Source organism: Pezoporus wallicus, unplaced genomic scaffold, assembly GCF_028554395.1.
Source record: "Pezoporus wallicus isolate ANWC-B61680 ecotype Strahan unplaced genomic scaffold, APGP_CSIRO_Pwel_v1 scaffold_6446, whole genome shotgun sequence".
Lineage (NCBI taxonomy): Eukaryota > Metazoa > Chordata > Aves > Psittaciformes > Psittacidae > Pezoporus > Pezoporus wallicus.
Genome location: NW_026636264.1, coordinates 7,500,418 through 7,515,370, shown reverse-complemented (window position 1 = coordinate 7,515,370; position 14,953 = coordinate 7,500,418). Strand labels below are relative to the sequence as shown.

At 37.7% G+C, this 14,953-nt stretch overlaps 1 protein-coding gene across 2 annotated transcripts in view; it reads left to right on the top strand.

The window, feature by feature from the left end:
- The window catches only part of ARHGAP42 (Rho GTPase activating protein 42), a 154,869-nt gene that overhangs the window by 85,254 nt on the left and 54,662 nt on the right, over positions 1-14,953 (top strand). The gene's annotated exons all lie outside the window — the stretch shown is intronic.

The following is a 14,953-nucleotide window of genomic DNA, read 5'->3' as shown; positions in this document are numbered from 1 at the left end:
TGCATAGCCCATATGGTGACACAAACATTTGCCTCTGAATTTATTTGCATCAGTGTAAGCAATTACAGTTGGCCTTTAACTGAATGGAATCAATACAAAGAAGTGAGAGATTAGTTATATTTAATAATGTTTTTCTAGTAATTAGAAAACCGCAATGTATGAGCTAGGAATAATAAGACCAGTGTGAAGAGTAGAAATCTGGGCTTTCCAAAAGTCAATGCTAGTAGAATAGAGAATGTGGTGAGATAACTACTCCACTTCTGTTCACCCAACTCAGTCCTTGAGTATTTCTGAACTCTTGCAGATGCGGGATGAGTTGAGTTTGCTTGTTATTTGTCTGCAGTTAATGAAGGTGTGCACAGAGATTTGGCTCTTTAAACTCCTCTAGGGTAATCTGAACTGATAGCCAAATAAAAATTAGATGCTTTCTTGTTGCTTGGGCTTCAGATGCAAGTTTCAGAGGACAATGAGAATGTCGCTTTTTTTTTTGAGGTCTTCTTTAAACACGCCAGCTGTATGGACCATATATAACCTGTTACTTTTTGTTCTGAAATACCGAGTTTGAGCTGGTTTTACCCCTTGTATTAACTTACAACAGCATATAGAATTTCATTCATTTCAGACCCAAACTTGCTCTAGTTTGTCTGCCATCCGTCTCTCCTCAAAAAAAACAGAAAACTATGTATGTGTTCCTCTCCAAGGAGAGGTTGAAATAGTGCAGACGCCACAGGATAGCTGATAGTTGTGTCATATTGTGTATTTCTAGAGCTGTGAATTTTCAGTTAATTTGCATTGTAACATCTTGTGTACCAACATTGTAAGAGATAGGTATAGAAGCATGAGGTTAATTATATATATGCTTTTTGTATTGGCAATTTCAGCAGTAGCTAGAGGTGCAAGCAGCTGGTCTTTGTGATCAGTCTTACATTGTTAGACCGTATTTTATAAACAGTGATGAGTGCTGGATTCTCTCCCTTTTGTCTTTGAAACGATCAGTTCTAGTACCTTGTTAAGCTGTGTTTCCAAATTTATGGAGGAAAAAGAAAATAAGAGATAGTTGTGTTACCAATATACATAATCAGAAATGATACTAGGTACTACTGTCAGATTTTGGTGAGAGGAAGATTACATGAAAGAGCACTTAAAAGTGCTTACTTGGCATTTTTTCTTTCTTTTCTAAAACACTTGATGAAATTCAACTGGAGATAAAAACAAGCACTCCCCCCACCCCCACCCCGTCACCCTGCCACACACATGCAGGAAAAAAAAGAGAAAATGTTATAAATTGATGACAGGTTTTTGCTATGATAATCACTGTTTTATTTTTATAAGTAACTTTTCAGGGTTTTCACAATCGTGATGAACTGTTGTAGGCCTATGCTACCGCTGTGTCTAATACAGCGAATGAGAGTATTTCCTTCTTTATTCAAAGCTGTATCAAGTTTAGGCAAAAAATACTGTCACAGAAATTACAGATAATATGGAGGATAAAATATATCCTGTTGATGTTGCAAAGCTTTATTTCAAATACGAGGACAGCATAAACCCAGAGTGCAAAGTTCAAGTGGTTTTGGAACATCATAAGAGTAACATTAAAGACTAATACTTCACATGCGCTTCAAAAACCTGAAGGTACCCAACAAATCGAGAAACTTTCCCCATAAAACATTAGTGTTTGTAATCAAACCAGCAATACACAAATCCCCATCACTCGCTCTTCTCGATTTATACTACTCGCTCTTCTGTTTTTATTGCACATATTTCAGTTCTTCCTTTTCTGTACACACTCAGTTTAAATAAAGCTGAGTTCTCTCCAGAGACTACACAAACCCAGCTTTGCATTGGGTAGCCTGTTGATTTACTCCATCTGAGTTTAAAGAAATGACCTCTGCAATTACTGCAGAAATGCGAGCAAAAGCTGGGTGAGGTAACTGGGAAAGGATTTCAGGCATGAAGCATTTTCCCTTTTTTGGTCAATGTGGTCTGCAAGTCCCCAGCTGGTAACATTGGTGAGATCACTGTGTGATGTGTGATGTACAAAAAGGCCAGACTTTCGTGTTCTTTTTATCCATTGAGTACAGTATTTAGCAATATTTGTTCCAATATTCATTGACCTTTAGTGCAACTTAAATCAGATCAAAGACAACAGAAGCAATTTTGGTTTTAAGACTTAAAAAGCAAGTTTTGTTTCCTCCTTACAGTTCCATCTGTTTGTTTCCTAAAATTATTTATTTTGGCCAGGAGGATAATTTTTTATTATTATTTACTTTAATTAATTCAAAGCTGTGAGTTCCTTTCTACTTGGGAAACAAATCCATGTTCACTGCTGGGATTAATTTTCCTGCATCTCTGTTCACATCTATACTTGCATGATGTGGGCAGGCAGGAGCTGGCACGCTCCCCCTGTTTTATTTGGATTGTCCAGAAGTTGAGGATCATAAAACAAGAAAAAAATCACCTGATTTTTGGAGTCTGTCAGAAAGCTGTCAAAGCTGAGGTTTAGCTGGGATCACTAGAAATGCCAGAATGCCCATTTTGTGAACTGGTTTCCTTGGTATCTAATCAATCAATTGCAGCATTTGTTGTCCTTTAACTGAGAAAAATGCCTGACCTTGCTCTAGTAGGTACAGTGGAAGGTGTTTCATTATAAGCAGCATCTGTTACTCAAGGTTTAATACTTGTGTCCACTAGTTTTGTGATATTTTAATGCCAGTTTGAACCTTAGAGGGGAGGAGGCCAGTGGAAGGAAGCAGAAATATAGGCCAGGATAGATGAGGTCCAAATGTTTGGAGTTAAAATGCAACAGTTTCCCAAAAATGTTTACTACCAGAGTTACCTGATAGCTTTGTTGATAAGAAGCTTATTCTACAGGCAAGGAAATGCAGCAGTTCAAATCTGATTTTTTTTCAGCAAGGCTTTTAAAGCACCCTGTATTAGGCATTATAATTTAGTTTAGACAGGGATTAGTATAGGAAACTCCCTTTGCCCAAGGAACTGGCTAATGGGGAAAGGGCAGTGAGTTTTGTTTATGGGGGAGATTGTCTGGTTAAGGAGAAGTTACTAATTAGAAGATCCCAAGGGGCAATTAGAGATTGATCTGTTGTTTTATTTTCCTTAATGACCAGGTAAAAACCATCTGGTGGTGCTGACACAGTTTGGGATTGCATGTGTTGGGAGCATTGCCCAGATAGAGGAGGACTGGAGGATTAGGAAGAAAGTGTAAGATGAAATGACCAAGTGTGAGGAACTGAGGCTGCTCAGTGGTCATGACACAGCTGCAAACCAAGTAGTAGGCTGTACGGATAAAAAGCTCAAGTGGGATTCTCTTTAGATATTAGAGGCTTTTAGGGATCTATGTCTGGTAGGAAAAGAAGTACAAATTTTCTTTAGATTTTCTTTTACTTGTATAAATCCTTGAGTTTTGGATCAAGTTCATGAAATGTGAAAGAGTTGTAAATTGCATTTATAAATACATTTCATTCCAAGGCCTTGGTCCTAGATAATTATCTGAGAAATAATGCAAAATATGTTGTCTAATCTGGTATCCTATTTAAGGTAGCATTGATAGATGCAACAACTGAGAAATTGGGAGGCTAAGCTTAAAAAAAAGGCTTTTTCTAATGGTAAATTTTGTTTGTGACAATTGTAAGAAAACTTGAAAATTTGGAAACTTCTTCAGATTAAATATTGTTAAAACTGTTTGGGGTTTTGGTTTGGTTTGGTTTGATTTCATCTTGTTTTTTGCTCAAAATACAGTCATAGAATCATAGAATAGTTAGGGTTGGAAAGGACCTTAAGATCATCTAGTTCCAACCCCCCTGCCATGGGCAGGGACACCTCACACTAAACCATGTCACCCAAGGCCTCATCCAACCTGGTCTTGAACACTGCCAGGGATGGAGCATTCACAGCCTCCCTGGGCAACCCATTCCAGTGCCTCAAATAAATAAATTCATGGCAATAGGAAGCTGTGAAAGACCTGCATCAATTTGGTAATCTCTATTAAAATTATTTTTAAAAATGTAGAAAATATTTGGAGTGCTATGGTATTTGTAGCCACTGTTTCTTTTACACTACTGTGTGTGAAATATTTGGGAAGCTTCAAAAAACTTTCTTCTGCAGAAAGCCAAATCCATTAAGGTGGGAGATATCTCTGGCTGAGTGTCTGGACCCAGAGGTTTTTTGAAGCAGCTAATCCACCTGGGACAGCTCTTGTCATTCTGCATATGCAGCAAAAATACTGTCTCATTGCAGTTTACTTCAGTTCAGTAACTGATTCATTCAAGGCTGAGAAACTTCTGGAAGTTGACAGAAAAAAAAAACATAAAACCCAAAGAGAACAATCCTAAAATCTTGTTTCATTTCCAGTGTATTCCTTTAAAAAAACAAGAGCAAAAATTCAAATCTCATCACTGAAGTATTGTGGACACAGTGTTTAATAACTGTTGGTTCAATCCATTAACTGTAGGTACTTTTGAGTAAACCAGTTAATATTATGCAGAAAGTCTGTTTTAATAAATTCTGTTAAATGCATTCTTTCTTTTTGAAAAATAGTATGATTAACTGGCTGCCTGGCTAAAAGCAGTTCTGAAGCTGTATTTTTTTCGTCACTTTAATGAAATTCGAATTTACATTCAAAAGAAAGCAGGTATAAATTAAGAGTAGGTAAATTAGTCCTCTATAGTAAATAGGAAATGTATTTTACTTTATTATGCCTTAACATCTAAGAATTAAACTTAGAATAAATGTGTTATTCAATGGAATTGCTGAAGTGAATATGCAGGGTATTTTTGTTGGCAAAAAGAACCATTTATTTAAAAAAAATAAATCTATGTTTGGTAAAAAAAAAACAAACACCAAACAAAACAAAAACAAAACCCCCCTAAGACTTAGGTAGCAGGTATCAGCCCTTCTAGTGGAAAACAACGAAAGAACATAAAAATACCAAAAAACCACCATATTTTCTAATTAAATTAAGGTCTTTTTCATGCTAATTAGAATCAGTGTTATGTGTATCACAGAAAGGTTGCATGCTGACTCCTCACAGCTCCTAGAATCCTGCTGGACTCCTGAGTCATGATTAAAAGTATGGGCAAGGACATTCACCTCCAAACTTTATTTCCAGGTCACAGGGGAACTGAACTTCATATTGAGTGCTTCAAAGCACAGAGGATTTTGCAAATACACTTAATATTTAAAAGGAAAAAACAATACCAAAAAACCCACGCCAGAACAAAGGGCTTTTCTCATTCTCAGTGGGCTGCTGTAGCTTAACTCATGTGTTATGTCCCTTCTAGCCTTGCTGTCAGCCACAGCTTGGAGAGGATTATGTTGCACACCAGAAAAACAGGTCTTAATGTTGTTGATGACACTTCAAGAATCTCAAGAAGGTTTTAAGTGAGATATAGGAAGCGGCCAGTCACCCATGGTACAGAGAAGGACTTGGAGGAATCAGAAGTTTTAGTATTCTTCTCCCTGCACAAGGTCTTGGTTTCCATTCAGTTAGTCAGAGGCACCTACCTCCCCTTCCCCCTGTGCTCAAAATTAAACTCCACCCTGAATTTTGGCATCTTTTATCAACCCAAATTCATCATGATTTCAGAAAGGCAGCTGCATTCTCTTACCCTGCAGGGATTACTTCAGAGTTGAGCTAATGGGTGTTGCATAGTGCCACAGCTGTGCCAAACAAAGCTTAAGAGGCTTTTTAGATGGGTATAAGTTAATTCATTAATCTTATTCTATTACATGTTGGGGTTTTCTTCAGGAGTCTCGAGGAAAATTATAATCTCTTTCTCCATTGCTTCCCTTACTTTTGTGGCGCGTTTAAGGTAGCAGCATAAAAATACATCTGTTTGGTCATTAACTCAGATGATGTTAAGTCTGTGGGTCTTTACTCCACACATATGGTGGACTTTCATTTTCCTTTCTAGACAGAAAATCATTTGATTGGGACACTTGGCTCTATCACCACAGGTTTCCCTTCATCCAGTATGTTGTTCTGTCTATGCAACAGGTTCTGCAGGGGCCAGAGAATATGCAGATTTGCACTTTCTCACTGTTGTAGCAATTTTGCTTTTGACAAAGCGAGGATGAAATAGCTCTATTCCAAAGTGTAGCTGGAAAGTGTCACTTCTGTGCTGTCACAAAAGATGGGCATCATTACTTGAAGGTTTAATACAGGAGCACCAAGAGCACAATCTTTCTGCTAAGTTACTCAGCTTCATTATTTCAGGATCTTTCAGTCTGCAGTAGCCACCACAGAACAATATATTCCTATGGAGCTTGCCAAGAAGGGGTGGTCTCGGATGGTTGTCTGGAAGAGGAGATCATCCCTCCCTAAGAAGTAAACTGAGAGGTCTGGTTGAGCTGAACTGCAACAGTGGGGAGGCATAACTCTTCACCCCTAAGTGACAGTTTGTGTTCCTTTATCGGTGTTGTAAGAGGGACTCTGAAAATAGATGCTTTCAAAACAGAACAGAATAACTTCTGACATTAACACCAGACTGTAAACAGCAAAACTTCCAGTTGTGTGTATTAATCTAAAAGCTTTCTCATAACAAGGCTCCAGTTCATCCTTGGCTGAACGTTGTGGTCTCGTTGCGATGACGTGTGAGGTGGCGTGGGACCATGTGCTGTGTGGAACGTGCTGCTGGCATGCTGAAATCTGCAGTGTCGGCTGATTGGTTGGCATAGACAGGAGAGAGATTCCCAAGGAGTGTTTTTAAACAGAAATGACTACTTGAGAAAAGAGATATTTTTATCTTCTGTTTTTAAAATAAAGCAGTGAGTATGTGACATTTTAGACTACTCTGTCAGAATTGCTTTATTTGAATGACATTATGTTCTTTGCAGCTTTTTTGTACTTTCTTCAAGTGCATGAAAGAAAGAATCAGAGAATCATAGAGTGGTTTGGGTTGGAAGGGACTTTAAAGATCATCTAGATCCAAGAAGATAGTTGCTAACTGTGCAGATGAAGTGGTCTCTTCATACCCATTGTACTTTACTGTCATACTGAGAGATTCCTGAAATACACTTTATTTAGATTAGAGAGAATTAAAATAGGAAAGGAGACATGGAGAGTCTGAAACAACAGTGTACCTCCCATGGGGAGGAAAGGAGATGGACAAAGCCAAGAAGTGAGGGCAGGAAAGGGACAATGGTGGAGACCAAGGGAAGTTGCTGGCAAGTCTAATGTGTTTTTAAAAATCGGTTGTTCTTTTTGTAGTTGAGAAATTCACTGCTCTGAATGTTAGAATGAAAGCAAGCCTTGCTGTCAAGTGCAGGGGTCATGCTACAAAGCTGTTTTGCCTGTAGCATCCCTGAACTGTGTCTTTAGCATTTCTGTGCACTTATGTTACTAACTGTAGAGCCAAGTCGATCTTCTCTGTCCTTAGTATGAGAACTAGAGAATTAAGAAAAACAAACTTTTTTCACTGCTGGTGCAGCACTGGATAACAGGTTGGTATGACTGCTGAACTTGAAAAGCAACTTCGATCTGTCTAAACATGGGTGAAGCTGATAGATTTGTCCCTGCTTTGTGCAGGAGCTGATGTGAAAGGTGAGGCAAGAACTGGAGCTGCCCATTTCCCATGAGCAGAACCTGGGCACTTCAGTATAACCCATTGTCAGTGTTGCTTTTCTTCTGCTAGCACAGTCCATGTGTGGCACTGAGTGCCTCAAAGATTCGGTTACAACCCACCAGACCTGGTGTTATGTTTGTTTTTTCCTGTAAACCTTCTTTTCTTTCCGTTTGCCCCACTTTGTCATCTGAAATGACCTGATTTTGGTACGTATGGAAATGAAGCAGAAACAATAAAAAACATAAGTTTTTTTGTTTTACTTTTCCATAATGAGCTTTTGGTAGCTGTGGAACTAGATAATGAATAAACCACAATACAACTACTTTCTACTCGAAAGTCTCCTCTCCAGTCTCATTTTGGAAGCATTAATGCTAACAGGTTCCCATGAGTAGTGTTGCCACTTCAGTGACTTCAGCATTTTGAATATTCTAAATCACAACATGTGTTGTTGCTGATTGACTGTTTAGAAGAACAGTGTGCCCTGATTTGGCTTCTTTCCTTTTATCATGTAAGCAATGACTTAATATTGGGTTGTATCTTCTGTTGTCATTTACTTTCTACTCAGCATGTATAGCTTTATCGATTTCTAACCTACCTTTATTGCTTGTTACATGAACGGTCGATTCCATTTGATTTTTGATGAAGTATGTGAGTTAATTCAAGCTTTTTTCTTAATTCCTGAAGAGGAGATGTAGCCTTAAATGATTTAAAAAAAGAAAGTCACAGCTTTTGTACAGGAGCAGGAGACCTTCTTGCTGTTGATGTTTTAGCTTAAGAAAACGATCTTAAACCTGCTTCAGAGAAGAGTTTAAAAAGTCAGTTTCTGCCATTCTAGTGAGCTGCTTAAAATTGTTTAAGCAATAACATGCTAAAGTCCTAAGATCTTCCAGAAAAAAATCCCTTCATATTCAGTGGACATTAAAACCAAAATAACTAGATTACGTGTGTAGACTTACCAGTCCTGCTGTTTGGGCAGGGATTTAACAGATTCCCAGACATCTAGCAGCTACTCCTGGAATTGACAAATGCCAAATACACTCCAGACAGCTCTACAGCTGAGTAGCAGGGAGTCTCATGTGTCCTGCTTTGCGACCTGCCAGTATTGGCAGGTTTGGATGTCTTTTCACAGCAGTGCTGGGAACTTGTAATATTTTTCCATTTCAAGAGAGAAGTTTTGGAAAGAAACAAATGACATCCTACAAACACATTTGTTCATTTAAGAGGAACTTCTTAATTTGAACAGGATTTTAGCTCTCATAGAAATAGTGAGGCTTTTTATTTATTTTTTTGCTTTCAGTCTCTAATGGTAAGTACCTTCTGTCTGCTCACATCTGATGGAATTACATAGGGAAGTATCAGGAAACAGCTGTAGGATTCTCCTCTTCCAGGAAACACACTTGAAAGTACCTGATACCTGTCAAGGCATAAAGGAGGGAAATGGAAATTTTCTTCAGAGGTTTATGAACTTTAAAGTAAATTATCTCTTGAAGGTATATTCAGTATTTTACACAGATGTGAATTCAGTCCTAAACTTAAATTAGTTTTGGGTTGTTTAAAGTATGTTTTAGTTTTATGCATATCTTACCTTGTTTTAATTGAGGTTACTTTTTAAACTGACAGTCTTTAATGTCTATCTTCATAGCTTTAACGCTGCTAAACACTCTTGTATTCCTGGTTTATTGCCTTGTTACACTTCATAGTTGCAATATGTTCTTTTTATTATAATTATTTGTGTCTTACACCATACTCTTTTTCTGGATATTCATGGTTTGCATATGGTTGTTCTATTTTAGTAAAGATAGGTTTATAGTTGTTGAGACATTTAATTTTCTGCATGATGTATTCAGCTTCAACTTGGAAGTATTTTCACTAGCAGTTAGGAGTAACATAAGTCATAATTTGTGACTATATTATCCCTATTTTATATTGAGTGGCAATCATGTCTTTATAAACTACAAAATAACTTTGTTCAACTCCATGTTATTTGCTAGCAATACGCAAATGATACCCTGTAACTTCCTAGTTTTCTCATGGATTTGGAGAAACATTATTGCCTCACAATACATTAATTTCTGATTGGGAGAAGGAGGGAAGGAGTTTTATATTCCCTTTTCACTTTTCCTTTTGGAAGAGCTCTTTTGGCCTTATCTTGAACTATGAGCATTCACATAATGAATCAAACTCTCTACCAAAAAGAAATCCCCCCACCTCCAGACATCTATCAGAATGCAGTCTGTAGTCTCAAATGCCTATGATAATTTCAATTTTATTAAAACAAAGCAAAAAATACCATTCTCCCAACACACCAACCAACTCCATGAGAATTCTAAGCAAAACCTCAGACAAAATAAAATGGAAGGTGAATTTATTTCTCTTCTCCTCAGAAGAGATGTTGTGAGACTCTGAGGTCCCACATTTTCCAGGAAATCATAGGATCTGAGCTCAAATCAGGATTTCCAAGACTTAGTTTATTTTCTAGTCTACAGTTCTACTTTTCTTTATCCTACTACTTTGTAAGAGATGATCCCAAAATTTACAACTCAAAACAAAATTCCAGTAACTTCGTAAAAATACATTTTGAATTTTTGTCTGGAAGTTAATGGAAAAGGTGGCTTTGAAAAATATATTTTAAGTCTAAAATTCCGAGGAGGGACCATCTCCAGTGTGTTGTTATATCAACATTTTTGCACTTGTCAAAGAGGAGGAAAGGGGATGTGGATTTATTGATCTCTGTGGAGTTCACCATTGCCTTCAGTTTCTTCCACTGACAAATGCGCCTAACTTGATGTATATTCAAGTCTTACTGTTGCATTTTTGTGCCAGTTTCTACAGTTTCTGCATCTCAGCTTGAATTGGGGAGAAAAATATGTACTAATTTTGGGTGGGGGAAAAAAAATTATCACAGCTATGTTTCACAATGTTCACTTGTTTCTTAAGTAAGTAAGAGATTCTTGTTGAATTTTTTCTCCTTTTTCTTTTTTTTTGCAATGTTTTCTATTTTCCTTTCCTTTCTTGATCCTTTTAAGATCACCTCCTACAAAACATGCTTGTTTTATGGTTGCACAAGCATATTGTTATTGAAAATTAATCTGAACTAAATGCACAAGGTTTTTTGTTTAAAGGATTAGTGTGTTAAAGTTTACATATGAATTCTGGGACAAAGAAAGAGTAAAATTACCTTGTTTAGAGACAGATGTAAGATTGAGTTAAGATATGCTAATAGATAAGTATGATACCAAAAGTTATTGCAACTGAAAAAAAAAAAAATGGAAAGAAACAAGGATGGCAAATCCTCTTTATGAAAAGTAAAGAGGAATAATTTATATAATAATTCTGAAGATACGTATAACAATTTTGACATAAAATACTGGACACAAAGTAGTGGCAAACTTAGATCATTAAAAGACAAAATCTGATTTCTTGATGATCCCACTGGAAAAGAGAGGTCAGCTTCAAAATACAATACCCCTTTTTGCTTTACATCCAAATATACAGCTTGTGGTTAAAATTTATAGGAATTATGTCAGTGATTCATTGCATGCATGTGATTAGTTACAGCATGGAATCAAAATCTTTCTGAATAGGAAAAATATCACCTGACCCAACTGAGTCACCTTTTTAATAACTGATGTCTGATCTTTTCACAGGTGTTGATGTAAAGCAAGAGGGATGGGAGAATATCTTTTGAGTTAAACTTCTAACTGGCACACTTTAATTAGTGGTATCCTGAGAAAGATTTGTTTCTGAAAAGATGATTTTCTCTTTTTGGAGATTTTCTGATCAGTTTTGAAATAAAACTGTAGAGGAAAATTAAGCAGGGAGAACAAAGCCAGGAATTAAACCTGGATCTTGTGTTACATGACTTGACACTGTCAAGAGGGTACTGAAGTCAGTAAGACTCCGTTACGTGCTAGAAGCTGAGCATTTGGTTAAGGGCTTTCCTAATGGGATTGTTAGAAATTTGAAGTGTTTAAAACTGTAAATATTTTAACTGATTTAAGGTTTACTGACCTGGCACACCAAGGAATGGTTAAACTATAGAGAGACATTTATAGTGCTTAGAGTCTGCAGAACTTGGTCTATACAAAAGGTATTGATGTCTTATACATCAGTGTAAAATACATCAAGGATTAGTATTTTGTGTTTTTTTTCTATGTTTTGATGTTTTTATTGCACCTTCTTAATTATTTCATGTGTTTCTAGCTGATATTTTGACAGAAATGGCTAAGTTTCCAGGACAAAGAGAAAGGATGAGGATTACTTGCAGGAAGGAAGGAAGGAAGCTGAAGGCTGAAGGGAAGAAGAGACATAGTGCACAGAGATCAGGAAGAGCATCTTCCTAATGGCCATGTACCTTATGATTTTGTGTCATGGCTGGTGGTGGCTGTTCTGGTAACAGTACAGCATGAGCTTTCTTAGCCAACCACATCTCTTTCGTCCATGGGATTTGATCCAAGGTGGAATCCAGAGGCAGAAGCAATTCTCTGTCTCCTCCTTTGCAGGGAGATAGTTTTGCATGGAAACCTTCTTTGTAAAGCTCTTGGCATGTGGAAAATTCTCAGTCCTGTGGGCACAGACTGCTGGTACCATGGTTCAGATGACTAGTTTGGGCAGCAGCTGTGTATAAGAGAGTGTTTTGAGTGTAGCAGAAGAAAAGGCTAAGGCTAGAATGAGGTAAGTCTGTGATTCCACTTAGGATGTGCCTGTATGCCTGTGAGTCACTGGCTAAGTGTGCAAGGTGAGAGTTATCTTGGCTTAAACTGAAGTGTTTCTTCTCTTCCAGAAAATGAATCATCTGCTTCTGAGTGTATCTTTATTTCTTACGTTTTATGAAGCAGCAGTTTTCAGAGGCTTTGGTACATTCAAATATGTGGGGTTTACTGGCATAGCGGAGGACCTTTCAAGCGAAGGGAACTCGCTCACCTGTTGGGGCCAGTATTTTTTAGCCTTTTCCCAGAAATGTGCCTGAGTGATCAGGACAGTGCCAGAAACACTGTGCCGCTGGCATTGCAGCTGTATTCCCAGAAGTGTCACTGCATAGACGATAACGCAGTCAAAATTGGCAAGTAAACCTTATTTTCAGTCTACTTAAGTTTTTTCTTCTTACTTTGTCCACTACTAGCTTTGAAGGGAGAAATTTTGTTGTGTTAAAGTCCGGAAAAGAGGATCTGCTGCCCCTGGAAACACTGCACCTGGGCCTGAAGTTGTCCTGGTATTGAGGAAGCTCCAAATTGTTAGTTTTCTCTTTGACTTTGCTGGTATAAAAACTGCGAAGGTAGTGGTTGAGCAGATCTGTTACATCAGAGAGATGCAGCCTGAGAGGAGGGTGGCAGTGCTGGCAGAAGACCAAGAGAGCCTTCAAGTTCTGTGTGTCCTCATGGACAGTGCCATGGAGATAGTTATGAAGCATCACATGAGATACAAGATGGCTTGCAACCACAATTAGTTTATTTGATTTTTTTTTCTTGCTCTTGTGGGAGTTGTATCTGTTCAGATAACATACTTTCTATGTTTTCCTTTCTACCTATGAAGAGAATAGGTAATGCAATACATAATTCATACGTTCTGTTGTAGATGTTAGCACAAAATACAAGCAGCTGGATTTGGTGCATTGGGAGCCATATTAGATGCATTTGATGTGCTGTATCAAGAAGAGGAGCTATTTCAGACAGACAAGTTCCATTTTCACACCTTTTCTCTGACTCTTACCAAGCAGCTTAGACTTCAGACTCTTCAGCTCTTGTTAGTAAAGGTTATGTTAAAGTGAGCTCAGGTGGCTAACTAGACTTTGGATCATCCATCACCTGTATATCAGCTTGATTCTGAGACAAATAGTTCACAAAGCAAGAGGAATACCTACTGCTCATATCCTAAATCTATTAGGGAGGGAATTGGTGCTGACTGGGCTGGGTGATTTCTAGTGTGACACAGGTAATCCTGCAGGAGTTTTGCCTGTGGCTTCACATGTCATTCCTTTGGTCCAGCCTCTGAGGAAGCAAAGGCCATCATGTTGTCAAGCCCAGATCTGTAGTATGCGTCATCTGCACCCAGGCCTCACTGTTGAAGGCTATGGCAAGTTACCTTCTGAAGAAGATAAGTCTCATGGACAGGGTATCTACTAATGAACTCCAACCGCTTGTCACTAAAAGCTTCAATATTGCGATCAGGCAGAATCCTCTCCTAACTTGGAGTGACATGGAGGCTGGGGGTGGGGAAGTAATTTTCTTTTCACTTTTCACTGCGACAGTTGAGTTTTTCTTGACTTGGGGATTTCCTCAAGATGCTGGCTTTTTTACCGGTGTCACTTGGATTTTAAAGTAATCTAGTTATTTCTTTTTAATTCAGCATCTTAACATCACTGTCTGAGAAGGTAAGTTAGTATGCAACTAACTACACCTTTTTACCTGTGGTGTGTGATCAACTGAACTGTATTTCTCTGTCTGACTGAAGGAGATGTTGAGATACTGAGGTTGTTCTTGCTTGGTCATAACAACCTGGCACTCGATTATTCCCAATAGAACTGTGGCTGTGGAACCAACCTATGGTTTCAGTCCCACAGAGGTTAATTTGTCAGCTGATCAGCCATTTGATGAGTCCTGCCTTCTCTCTCTTTCAAGAATGTTGTATGGGAAAGATTTCAGAAGATAATTCATATAGCTTATTTTCCCTTGCTAGGCAAAATACAAGCTTCTATTTATTTTTTTTTTTTTTTTGCCTTTTTTCTTCATATCTGCATAGCTGCAATTAAATATAGAAAGCATTGGGAATTTTTCTGTGTTATTAATTAACTTTTGCTGGGCCAGGTGCCTTCCTTTCCTTATGATGTCTTCTGAAGATATTTCTATTTTGAGGTAATGAGAACATTAAATTGTGCATATTTTTCATACTAAATATGTTTGAACTTTTTGCAGGATAGAAATATCTATACTGTTTTATAATCCAGTATGATTACCATTGTAAACTTTAGTCACTGGAGCTAATCAGTAAGTGGTTTGTTGTTACAGCTGGTTTTTAGGTTTTCATTCGTGGCATGAAATTCTTCTTCATATTTCTTAATTCTCTGACTAACCTCACTTTCCCATGATATGGCAAAGAAAAACAGGGTGATGCTACAATGCAGGCTAGCTATTTGCTTTTGTATATAACTATTTCTAGGGGGAAAGGGGTCAGGAAAAGAATCACTACAGTTCTGAAGATGACCTGATGTTACTGTGTTATGTCCAGGAGCTGGATTTTCCACTATTAATAGCTTTTGCACATGTGTAAGCAGGACTGGTTCATCTTGAGTTTTCTTTGTTTTCTCAAAATATTGAAGTTGTCAATCATTGCAGAGAATCCTTAGGACTTACCTAAGGTAGTAAAAGTCACTGACA